This window comes from Hemitrygon akajei, chromosome 2 (assembly GCF_048418815.1).
Source record: "Hemitrygon akajei chromosome 2, sHemAka1.3, whole genome shotgun sequence".
In the NCBI taxonomy this organism is placed as follows: Eukaryota; Metazoa; Chordata; class Chondrichthyes; order Myliobatiformes; family Dasyatidae; genus Hemitrygon; species Hemitrygon akajei.
Genome location: NC_133125.1, coordinates 193,114,415 through 193,122,971, shown reverse-complemented (window position 1 = coordinate 193,122,971; position 8,557 = coordinate 193,114,415). Strand labels below are relative to the sequence as shown.

Genomic DNA, 8,557 nt, shown 5'->3' with positions numbered 1-8,557 from the left:
CAGTGGCTATATTTCATTAGGAGTTTGAGGAGAATTGGTATGTCACCAAAGACACTCATGAATTTCTACTGATGTATCATGGAGAGCATTTTAACTGGCTGCATCACTGTCTGGTATGGAGGGGCCACTGCACAGGATCGGAATAAACTCCAGAACATTGTAAAATCATCTAACTCCATCATGGGCACGAGCCTCCCCAGCATCCAGAACACCTTCAAAATGTGATACCTCTAAAAAGGCAAAGTTCAAAGTTTATTATCAAAATAAATTTGTCAACAAAGAACATATATGTCACCATATACAATAGAATCAATGAAAGACCACACCAACTTGAACATTCAACCATGGTGTTCAGTGTGCAAATACAAAAAGAAATAATAATAAAAATAATAAATAAGCAATAAATATTGAGAACATGGGATGAAGGATCCTTGAAAGTGAGTACATTGGTTATGGGAACAGTTCAGTGATGGGGAAAGTGAATTTGAGTGAAGTTATCCCCTCTTGTTCAAGAGCCTGATGGTTGAGGGTAATAACTGTTCTCGGTGATGTGGGTCCTGAGGCTCCTGTGCTTTCTTCCTGATGGCAGCAGCAAGAAGAGTCCTGTGTGGCTGGGGTCACTGATGATGGATGCTGCTTTCCTGCAATAGTGTATTATATATATTTCATATATATACAGTAATATTTTACAGTTAAATAAATAGTGCAAAAAAGTGAAAAATACTGAGTTAGTTTTCAAGGGTCATTATCCATTCAGAAATCTGATAACTGAGGGGGAGAAGCTGTTTCTGAAAAGTTGAGCGTGTGTTTTCAAGCTCCTGTACCATCTCGCTGATGGTAGCGAAGAGAAGAGGGCATTTTCTGGGCAACTGAGGTCCTTAATGATGGCTCTGGCAGTCAGGGCTCCAGTGGCGCAATCGGTTAGCGCGCGGTACTTATACAGCAGTGCACAGTGAGCAATGCCGAGGTTGTGAGTTCAAGCCTCACCTGGAGCACATGTTTTATGAACACTACAGAGGGCCATCATTTATAAATCCTAACTCTCAATGCAAACTCACTTCAGAATCAGGGTTAATCTCACTGGCATATGTCGTGAAATTTGTTGACTTTAAAAAGGTAGTGAGGTAGTGTTCATGGGTTCAATCTGCTATCGGGGGGAAGAAGCTGTTAATGAAACATCTCATGTTTCAATATTAATTAATTAATTAATTATTGTTATTATTACTTTTTGATAATATTTTTATTATTTGATAATAAATTTACTTGGACTTTGAGGCACACGTGCACCACCAGCACCGTGAGACTCCGACACCACAAAAGGAACCTGTATTTTCTCTGATCAGCAGGGTTAGATGAAGTTAAGTTTGGAATAGCCAGATTTATGCTGTTCATTTTCCCTCCCAGAGTGTGTGAACCTTGCACTGTAGGGATCACCAGGTTAGAAATGCTACAAGGCTAAAGATTTGATAAAAACTCATCAATCTGAAATGTTTTTTCAATTTCTGTCTCCAGACAGTGCCTGCCCTGCCTTCTAAATTCCAAAATTTCCTGATTTGTTTCAGATTTCAAGCACTTCTAGGACTTGACTTCAGGATAATTCTTAATTGCCACCATTTATCAACACTCTGACCATTTTGGTCACTTTACACTAAAATTACTTCAAGCTGAGAATCAGAATCAAGTTTAATATCACCGGCATATGTCGTAAAATTTGTTGTTTTGCTGCTGGAGTACATTGCAATACATAATATTAAAATTGTAAATCACAGTAAGAAAAACAAAGTAAATTTATTATCAAAGTACATATATGTCAACACATTCAACCCTGAGGTTCATTTTCTTGTGGGCACAGGTTTAAGGTGCTTGGAAGTAGGTACAGAGGAGATGTCAGGGGTAAGTTTTTTACGCAGAGAGTGGTGAGGGCCTGGAATGGGCTGCCGGCGATGGTGGTGGAGGCGGATACAATAGGGTCTTTTAAGAGGCTCCTGGACAGGTACATGGAGCTTAGGAAAATAGAGGGCTATGGGTAACCCTTGGTATTTTCTAAAGTAAATACCTGTTCGGCACAGCATCGTGGGCCAAAGGACCTGTATTGTGCTGTAGCTTTTCTATGTTTCTCAATAAATCCTTAATAGAATAATAATCATTAAAGAATCAATGACATACCACACCCACTGGGCAATCAACCAGTGTGCAAAACACAACAAGCAGTGCCAATACAAAAAGAAAGAAATAATAATCTATAAATAAGTAAGAAATAAATATCAAGAACATGAGATGAAGAGTCCTTGAAAGTGAGTCCATAGATTGTGGAAACAGTTCAGTGATGGGGCAAGTGAAGTTCTGCTTCAAGAGTCCAATGGTTGAGAGGTAATAATTGTCCCTGAACCTGGTGGTTGAGTCCTGAAGCTTCTGTACCTTCTTTCTGGTGGCAGCAATGAAAAGAGAGCATATCCTGGGTGGTGAGAATCCCTAACATTGGATGCTGCTTTCCTGCAATAGCATTTCATGTGGATGAGCTCAATGTGTGGCATGTGGCCAAGTGGTTAAGGCATTGGACTAGTGATCTGAAGGTCATGAGTTCGAGCCCCAGCTGAGGCAGTGTGTTGTGCAAGGCACCAGTCCACCCAGCTGAAAATGCTGGGGGTTAACCAGTGGTGATAGACTGGCATCCGACTGGAGTCTTGTACTCTCAGTCGCTTCACACAATGGAAACCGGCTCAGGACAGACTTTAACTGTGCTCAATGGTGGGCTTTGATGGACTGGGCTGTATTCACTACTTTTGTAGGATTTTATGTTTTATGATTTTATACCAGGCTGTGATGCAGCCAGTCAATACCACACTTCTATACAAGTTTGTCAAAGTTTGCTGAATCATGCTGAATCTTCGCAATCTCCTAAGGATATAGAGGCACTGCCATGCTTGCTTCGTAATTGTAGGTACATGCTGGGCCTAGGACAGGTCTTCCAAAATAATAACAACAAGGAATTTAAAGTTGCTGACCCCTCCAGCTTTGACCCTCTGATGCGGACTGACTCATGGACCTCAGGTTTCCCTCTCCAGAAGTTGATAATCAGCTCCATGATCTTGTTGACATTGACAAAGAAGTTGTTCTTATTGGCACCACTCAGCCAGATTTTCAATCTCCCTCCCTTATGCTGATTCATCACTACCTATGACAGCGAACTTGAATACCGCATTGGAGCTGTGCTTAGCCACACGGTAATAACTGTCAAGCAGCTGGAACAGGAGGTTAAGCACTCAGCATGGTGCTGATGGAGACTGTGGAGGTGTCGTTGCCAATCCAAAATGACTTGCATGATTGTGCCGATGAACCTTGGTGATGTTTTGCGGGCTACGTACAACACCTAGGTATACATCTTGTGGATCACTATCGCTGCGGTCTGCAGCCTGAGATTTCCCTTTAAGCAGTGTACTTTTAAATCAATTTAATGATCTATAGATTTCACAATCTCCTAAAGGACTCAGCGGACCAAGCAGGCACAGTGGACATGGCTGGGAAAGAGGCGGTGGGAGGGGGGGCTGAAACACCAGTCTGAAAATGAGGGACAGACAGACAGACAGATAGAGAGAGGGGAAGAGACAGAATGAGAAAGAGAGACAGAGAGGAGGTGACAGAAAGGGATAGACAGAGAGAGAGAGATAGACAAAGAGAGAGGGGGGAGGGAGAGTGAGAGGTATAGTTAGAGAGATATAGAGAGAAACAGACAGAGTGAGAGATACTCAACAGCACAAACATTTATATATTGTGGGGTGTGTGTGATGCACCATCAATAACTCTCTGAGACGTGAGGTGATATATCGGCTTTTATTGACTGGAAGAAAGGACAAGCAGCAATTGACCACCATGCTACATCCTGGAGACTGAGAGGCAGGGCTCAGGCCTCAACCGCCTTTATACCGGGGTCTGTGGGAGGAGCCACGGTCAGTGGGAGGAGCCACAGGAGCAGTCAGCCGGGGGGGGGGGGGGGGGGGGGGGGGGGGGGGGAGAGAGAGAGAGATGGATTAAGTGGGGTAAAGAAATATTTAACAGCACATTTATGTACCATTGTGTGTGTGAGAGTGAGAAAAAGAGAGTGAGAATCTCAACAGCACAAAATAGCTTCTATTTAGAAACCGTTTCAATCGGCGCTTTAAAGGAGAAAAATATAAAAGCAGATTTCAAGCATCTTTAAGGAAAAGAAATCCAGAATTTAGGCTCAGGCAACAGATAACATTGTCAACATTGGACCAATTTAAATGAGCCACAATATTTTTTTCTGCGGCTATTGGAATTGCTCCCTCCACTCAGTCGAATCAAGGGGCATGGTAGCAGAGTGGCTAGAGTAATGCTGTTACAGTGCCAGAGATCCAGGTTCAATTCCCGCCACGTCTGTAAGGAGTTTGTATATTCGACCCGTGACTGTGTGGCTTTCCTCCAGGTGCTCTGTTTTTCTCCCACATTCCAAAGATATAAAAGTTAGGATTAGTAAATTCTGGGCCCGCTCTGTTGGTGCTGAAAGCATGTGGGTTGCCTCCATCATAGCCTTGGATTGCAATAGTTATTGACACACCTCACTGCATGTTTTCATGTACGTGTGACAAGGTGCCACATATGAGGCTGTTAAACATGGGAAGAGCACGTGGAATTACAGGAAAGGTACTCGCATAGACAGAAGATTCCAGTCTCTGTGAGTAAACTTCATGTGAGTAAAGAATTTTATTGCAGTCTGGCTACAGGACAAAAAACAAAGCTAACTTCATTGGGCAAATACGAGGAAATCTGCAGATGCTGGAAATTCAAACAACACACACAAAATGCTGGTGGAACACAGCAGGCCAGGCAGCATCTGTAAGGAGAAGCACTGTTGACGTTTCGGGCCGAGACCCTTCAGTCCTGACGAAGAGTCTCGGCCAGAAACGTCGACAGTGCTTCTCCTTATAGATGCTGCCTGGCCTGCTGTGTTCCACCAGCATTTTGTGTGTGTTGTTCTAATTTCATTGTTCTCACTTCTTCCAAATCAGTTTACAGTTTGGATCAGATTGTACCACTAATTCACTTCCCCTAAAGAAAGGAAAATGAAAGGTCAAGTTTTGTCAGTGTGAGCTGTAAACTTTGCCCATTGTTGAGTTAAATACCCTCGGCCAGGCAGAACTGGAGCTCTTGCAAAGGCAACAGACTTCAGCTCAGTTTCTCACCTTCTCTATCACTGATTACTTTGTTGATCAAACATGTGATGCACCATCAATAACTCTCGGAGACGTGAGGCGAGATATCGGTTTTTATTGGCTGGAAGAAAGAACTAGCAGCAAGTGACCACCACACAACATCCTGGAGACTGAGGCCGGGGCGGTGTCTCTAATCGCCTTTATACCGGGGTCCGTGGGAGGAGCCACAGGAGCAGTCAGCAGGGGGGCGTGTCCAGACGGGTATATGTAGTTCACCACAACATGATAAGGCCATGAGGCACAGGAGCAGAATTAGGCCACTCGACCCATCAAGTCTGCTCTAACTTTCAATTGTGGCTTATTTACTTCCCCTCTCAACTCCATCCTCCTGCCTTCTCTCCACATTTTATGCCCTTACAAATCGAGAATTTATTAACCTCCACTTTAAACAATTACTTAGCCTCCACAACCATCTGTGGCAATGAATTCCACAGACTCACTACCCTTCAGCTAAAGAAATTCCTCCTCATCTCGCTTCTAGAGAGACATCCTTGCATTTCGAGGATGAGGCTTCTGGTCCAGGTGCACTCTGGAGAGTATTCTGACATGGTAGAACTGATGCCCAGGAATGGAAAATTCAACAAAAAGCAGTGGATGCAGGGCACAAGCAAAGCCCTCCCCACCACTGAGTGCACTTACATAGAGCGCTGCCGCAAGACAGCAGCGTCCATCATCAGCGCCCAACCCTACCCCCCACTCCCTTCTCACAGGAGGCACAGAGGCAGGAGCCTTGGGTCACCCCCCCCCCCCCCCACCAGGTTCAGGATCAGTTATTATCCTGTAACCATCGGGCTCCTGAACTGGACAGGAAAACTTCCCTTAGCCCAGCTCTGAACCGATTCCAGGACCTACAGACACCCTTTCGAGGAGTCCTTACAATTCATGCTCTCAGTATTATCTTATTTGCACACTTTGTCTTCTGCGCGTTGCTTGTCAGTCTTTGTTTATGTAGAGTTTTCATAAATTATTTATTTTACTGTAAATGTCTGCAAGGAAATTAATCTCAAGATAGTATGTTGTTGTTCTTTATGCGCCTTGTGGTGCATAGGGTGACACTTTTGCTGTTTCCTTTTCATTAGTCTGTTCTATACAAGGCCAAGTTGCTAGCTGAACGCTCAACCACAGCCACACATAGCTCACCACACTACTCCACAACCTCATCTCGACCTAACCTTTGCCTTTATTGGATCTTCCTCCTCCTTACACAGTCAACAGGCTTGTGGGGGCGCGGCCAGCGTTAGTCGGGGTGTGTTTAGGGTTAGTTGGGGTCTGCAGGCCCTTGGATTAGGATGAGGTTTAAGGGTAATGTTCGGCATTGTATGTGTGCCACTGGGAGGGATAAGATTGCGGAGTGTAGTGTGGCGAGCTATGTGGGCTAAGGCGTAGAGGGTAGTAAAGCCACTTTCATCTGACCCATGCCTTTCATTAACCTTGGCTTAATTAACTGGGTGTGCACTGGAACACATCATCAGTAACACAGCCCGGGCTCTTCAGGGATGGGAAGTGTGCAAGGGGCTGGCCAGATTCGAACCCAGGACCACTCACCTCAAACTCTGGTGCTGATGCCACTAACTACTGGCCAGCAAAGGTAATACATAAAGATCAGATTTATTTGTCATAGGAACATTGAAACATATATGTACTTTGATAATAAATTTATTTATTTAGTTATTGGGGTAGAGCGTGGAATAAGTCCCCCCGGCCCCTGAAGCCATGCCACTCAGCAACCCCCGGCTTAACCCTAGCCTAATTTACAGTGACCAATGACCAGTCTAACCCATACGTCTTTGAACTGTGGCAGGAAGCTGGAGCACCTGGAGGAAACAAACGTGGTCACGGGGAGACCATACAAACTCCTTACAGACAATGGAAAAAAATCGAACCTGGGTTGCTTTACTGTGACCTCCATGCTCTCTGAACAATGCTGCCCAACCTGCTGGAATTCTCCGGCTTTATTGCATTAGCGAACCTCACAATGTAAGAGTTCTCTTGTCCTAATGAAGCACGGTGCAGCGGGCATGCACACGAGAGTGCTGAAGGCTGTACCCCTCCGAGTCGGTAAAGGGCCTGATCCTGTTTTTATGTATATGAAAACATAAAATGTTAAAAGTTAAAAAGTAAACAGTATTAACACTGCTGGTGCTCCATATAATGAAGCCTGGGCAGTGGCAGAGAGTTCAGAAGTCTCATGGTCTGGGAGAAGTTGTTTCCCATCCTAACAATTTTTGTCCTAATGCTACGGTACTTCCTGCCTGATGGTAGGGGACTGAAGAGATTGTCGGACGGATGGGAGGGATCATTGACAATGCTAAGGGCCCTGCGTACACAGCACCGCTGAAAGACGTTTCCAACAGGTGAAAGAGAGACCCCAATGGCCCTCAGAATCCTTTATAGAGAATTACAGTCAGATTCCTCACAATTCCCATACCAGATGTTGATGCAGATGTTTGGGACACTTTTGATGGTATTTAGTTAATATGGCAGTTGGGGGGGGGGGGGTGGAGCACACTCACCTCAGTCTCTTTAGGAAGTGGAGACACTGCTGTGCTTTCTTGACCAGAGAGGTAGTGTTGTGGGACCAGGTGAGACTGACTGTTGCTTGGCACACACCTTCAGGCTTTTAGAAGTGTTTTGCTGAGAGGTAAAGTATTTCAGTGGAGTGGCTTTATCCCACTTTAAATTGCCCCTTTGCTATGCAAAGCCAGGCAGGGGCGGGGGGGGGGGGTGGTGGTGGAGGGAATGAGTGGCACCATTCCGGAGCACATCACAGAACTCCGGAGATCACATTCGGAGTCACGGTTATTTATCACATGTACATTGAAACGTGCAGTGAAATTTATATTAAAATTAAACCAGCTGTGCAAAAAAATGTGTTCATGGGTTCATTGTTCAGAAATTTGATGAGTTATAAGAAGTTGGGCAAACCCTAATTCCTCCCCTCAAATCCAGGTAAACCATCTCTGTACTGTTTCCAAAGCTTCCGCTCAGATGCAAATCCAATTATATAATATATTACAAGCCCTTCGGCCCACAATGTTGTGCCGACCACGTAACCTACTCTTAGAAACTGTCTGGGATTTCCCTACCGCATAGCCCTCTATTTTCTAAGTTCCGTGTACCTATATAAGAGTCTCTTAAAAGGCCCTATCGTATCCGTCTCTGCCACCGTCGCTGGCAGTGCATGCAAGCACTCGCCACTCTCTGCGTGAAACGTAGCGTCTGCGTTCTCGGGATGTGCTGGGAGCAGCCCGCATCTGTGGGTGTTGGACAAGACTCGACCTGAACACGACGCCGCCGTGCCCCGCTCCGCGGTCGATGACCGACCC

At 45.0% G+C, this 8,557-nt stretch overlaps 1 non-coding gene across 1 annotated transcript; it reads left to right on the top strand.

Moving 5' to 3' along the window:
• The first annotated feature begins 902 nt into the window (after window positions 1–902).
• trnai-uau (transfer RNA isoleucine (anticodon UAU)) lies at window positions 903–995 on the top strand. The gene is given in 2 exon segments: window positions 903–940; window positions 960–995. It is a non-coding gene; the product is annotated as a tRNA-Ile (tRNA).
• The last annotated feature ends 7,562 nt before the right edge of the window (window positions 996–8,557 follow it).